This window comes from Microtus ochrogaster, chromosome 6, assembly GCF_000317375.1.
Source record: "Microtus ochrogaster isolate Prairie Vole_2 chromosome 6, MicOch1.0, whole genome shotgun sequence".
Taxonomy (NCBI): domain Eukaryota; kingdom Metazoa; phylum Chordata; class Mammalia; order Rodentia; family Cricetidae; genus Microtus; species Microtus ochrogaster.
In genome coordinates this window covers 61,648,553-61,652,130 of record NC_022013.1, presented here as the reverse complement: position 1 = coordinate 61,652,130, position 3,578 = coordinate 61,648,553, and the positions used below count along the sequence as shown (strand labels likewise).

The window sequence follows — 3,578 nt, the reverse complement described above, 5'->3', positions numbered from 1 at the left end:
AAAGGAAGGAAGGAAGGAAGGAAGGAAGGAAGGAAGGAAGGAAGGAAGGAAGGAAGGGAGAAGACTTTTTGTCTTGTCACCAGACTGACTTACTGGCAGGTGTATTGAATAGATGTGACTAGGGATGTGTCACTTGTGGAGTGTGACCAGCAATGCCCTCTAATTATCTTCAAGTTATCATTCCCCATCACAGATAAAAGAAATACCATGTGTCAAGGAAGCAATTCAGTCAACACAGTTTTATTTGTTAAGCATACTCCGCCTGCCTATAGGGTGATGGGCAAGATGCCAATATGTGTTTAGTAAATTCTACCTGGACCCTTATTTTTACCCAACAAATATATTTGCAGACACAATCCCCAATGCCCTGCTGGAACATCCCCCATATGGATTTTAGCAGAGTAGCAAAAACAAATGGACAAACTGCCCAAGTTTTCTTTCCCTTAACATTTGAATAGAAGTAGTGATAGGTTGATCAAGACAGTGGAGAGGTGAAGAAAGATGCTCCCATCAAAAAATCAGAATATCTAGAAGCTTGAAGAATCACCCTAATAAAAATGCATGTTTTCTTGTGAATGTTTCTAGAACAATTTTTTAATTTACAAGTTAGGGACAAGAAGAGAATGCAAATTGGCCATGCTTTGTGTGTCTGAAACATAGAAGGATTGCTGTGTTTTCTAGCTGGGATATGATCAGACAGGAGCTGGAGTTCACTAGTCCTTGTCAGAGTAGGTAGCATCAAAGACGAAATGACTTAATAACATGGCATCCTCAACTTCCCCTTAACCTTCCACCCAGGGCCAGGCCCCTGCTATTCAAAAGAAACTTTGTGGGCTTTCTAGTGACTAATTCAAAGCCTTAGACTGGTGTTCTTTCCCAGATTAGTTAAACGACCCAAATGGTTTGGCATTCGGGGAATAGAGCCAGCTCTATTAACTCCCCTGTCTGCAGGTATTTTCAAGATCCAGTTCTTTTTTGGTCTGATAGAGATGCGGAATGATGGGTTTTCAACCCTTAATAGCTTGAAAAAAAAATGACTGAGTTTCTCCTAGTTTTAAAAATAATGTATTATATGTCCTTGGTATTGAAAGAGTAAAGAAGGATATTTTAGAAGGACAATGTAGGCAGGAGGAATGTGCATGTGTGTACATTTTCTTGCTAGGTATCTTTGTGTGGAGGAGGCTACTCTTTTTTATCGCTTCCTCTTCTTTCCCTGTCTTTTTCCCTCCCTCTTCCTACCTCCTTCCCTTCCTTCCCTTTATCTTCCTTTTTTTTCTTACATTATACTCTTTCTTTTCACCAAGTTGCACCAAAAATATTTTGTAGCAAAAATCCATGAGAGTCTAGGAGAGGTTCAGAAGAATTTATTTAGATGTATGATAGGGGTGAACACTCCCAGATGCAGGCTAGGTTAGACACCTCTGAGGGAAGACTACCACCAGCAAGCTGCCTGCTCCACTCCTACCATTCATGCAAGCTTGAGAGCAAGAAAATGAGAGACCTTTTCTCCTTAGTTGTCATGTAGCAGACAAGACCACACCCTAGAGCTTGCTGTTCCAAATGGATCAAAATCCCTTGACACTCCTCTTTTTGTCTAAATAAAAAGGTTCTAACCCTAATACCAAGATATATATATATATAAATAATTATATATTAAATTAATAAATATTATTCAGAAGAAAAAACGGCTAATAACATAACACAAAAATGCAGCTACAACCAACTAGAGCAACATCAAACAAGAAACACATACTAAATGTCCAGGTTATCGTCAATCAGCAAGTAAGAGGATAGTAACTGTGACCATCTAGTCTTCAACCCCTTTAACGATCTGGGAAGAAATATTATATTACCTGAGTAAGCAAGAAGTGCAAGCAAGTGACTTCCAAAAGATGTAAGAAATGACAAAAACAGTTGTTTGCCTGGACAATCACCCAAAGTCTTTCTGCAATATTGGGGCAACCAACTTTGGCTATGGGACTAGAATATCTGACAGACCATTTCTGAAGCAGGAAAATTTTGAAAGACTGTCCTACTTTGTCTTGGCAAGGTTCAGCAGTTGCTTTTCCTTGTGTCCTGTTTATCCAGATTAGACAGTGTACTTACTGTCAGAAGTCAGGGCAAGGTCAGTTCTTTGCCCAATAGGTCATTTTAGCCAAGAAGAAACCAAACTCCACATAGAGTGTCTTCAGTGTCCATCATTCTCTTGGGAGTAGATCAGTGCTGCCAGAAGCAGTTGTGTCTCATGTCAACAGAATTCTAAACTATTGAAACATTTAAATGCAATATTCTGTAGATCTTTGAATTGTTTGAAGAATACTCATCAGTGTGTAGTATGTCTTTGTTAATCTCAAGAACATAACTAACATAATTGTAAGAATGACAAACATGGGTGACTATTAACCTGTAATTTTCTAAAAAAGAAAACAAACTACCTTTTTTCATTTTACATACCAATCCCATTTCCCACTCCCTCCCTTCCTCCCATTCCCTGTACCTACCCCTCCACCCTACCCCATCCACTCCTCAGAGAGGGTAAGGCACATTAATTTGGGGGAAGCTCGTAACTCTCCGTACTATATATAGGAAGAGCAAGGTATCCATACAAAGGGAATAGGTTTTCGAAGGCCAGTACAAGCACCAGGGATAAATTCTGGTGCCACTACCAGTGGCCCCCACAGTCTGCCCCAGCCATACAACTGTCACTCACATTTAGAGGGACTAGTTTGGGCCCTATCTCTCTGGCTGGAGTTGGTGAGCTGTTATGAGCTCAGGTAAACTGTTTCAGTAGGTGTCCTTGTCATTATCTTGACCTCTTTGCTCATATTCTCATTCCTCCCACTCTTCAACTGGACTTTGGGAACTTAATCCAGTGCTCTGATGTGGGTCTCTGCCTCTGTTCCCATCAGTTGCTGGATGAAGGTTCTATGGTAATATTTAAGATATTCATCAGTCTGACTACATGGCAAGGACAGTTTGGGCACCCTCTCCACTATTGCTTAGGGTCTTAGCTGGGATCATCCTTGTGGGTTCTTGGGAATTTCTCTAGTATCACATTTCTTGCTATCCCCATAATGGCTCCCTCAATCAAAATATCTTTTTCCTTGCTCTCATCTCTGTCCTTCCTTCATCTCGACTATCTCATTCCTTCAAGTTCGCCTCCTCTTTCCCCTTCTCCCTTCATCTTCCTCTTGTGCCCTCCTTACTCCCCCTACCCCCATGCTTCCAAATTTGTTAGGTTATCTTGTCTATTTGCCCTTTCCAGGTGGATCAATGTAAGTTTTTCTTAAGATTCATCTTGTTACTTAGCTTCTCTAGGATCATGAACTATAGGCTCAATATTCTTTGCTTTACAGCTAGTATTCACTTATGCATGAGTACATACCATGTTCATCTTTCTTGATCTGAGTTACCTTACTCAGGATTTTTTTAATTCCATCCATTTGCATGTAAATTTCAAGATGTCATTTTTTGTTGTTTTTGGTTTTTTTTTTCCCACTGAGTAGTACTCTAATGTGTAAGTGTGCCACATTTTCTTTATCTATTCTTCAATTGAGGGACATCTAGATTGTTTCCAG

General features: G+C 40.1%; 1 protein-coding gene across 13 annotated transcripts in view; it reads left to right on the top strand.

The window, feature by feature from the left end:
• Positions 1-3,578, top strand: part of Erc2 (ELKS/RAB6-interacting/CAST family member 2) — a 907,844-nt gene that overhangs the window by 435,565 nt on the left and 468,701 nt on the right. The window lies entirely within an intron of this gene.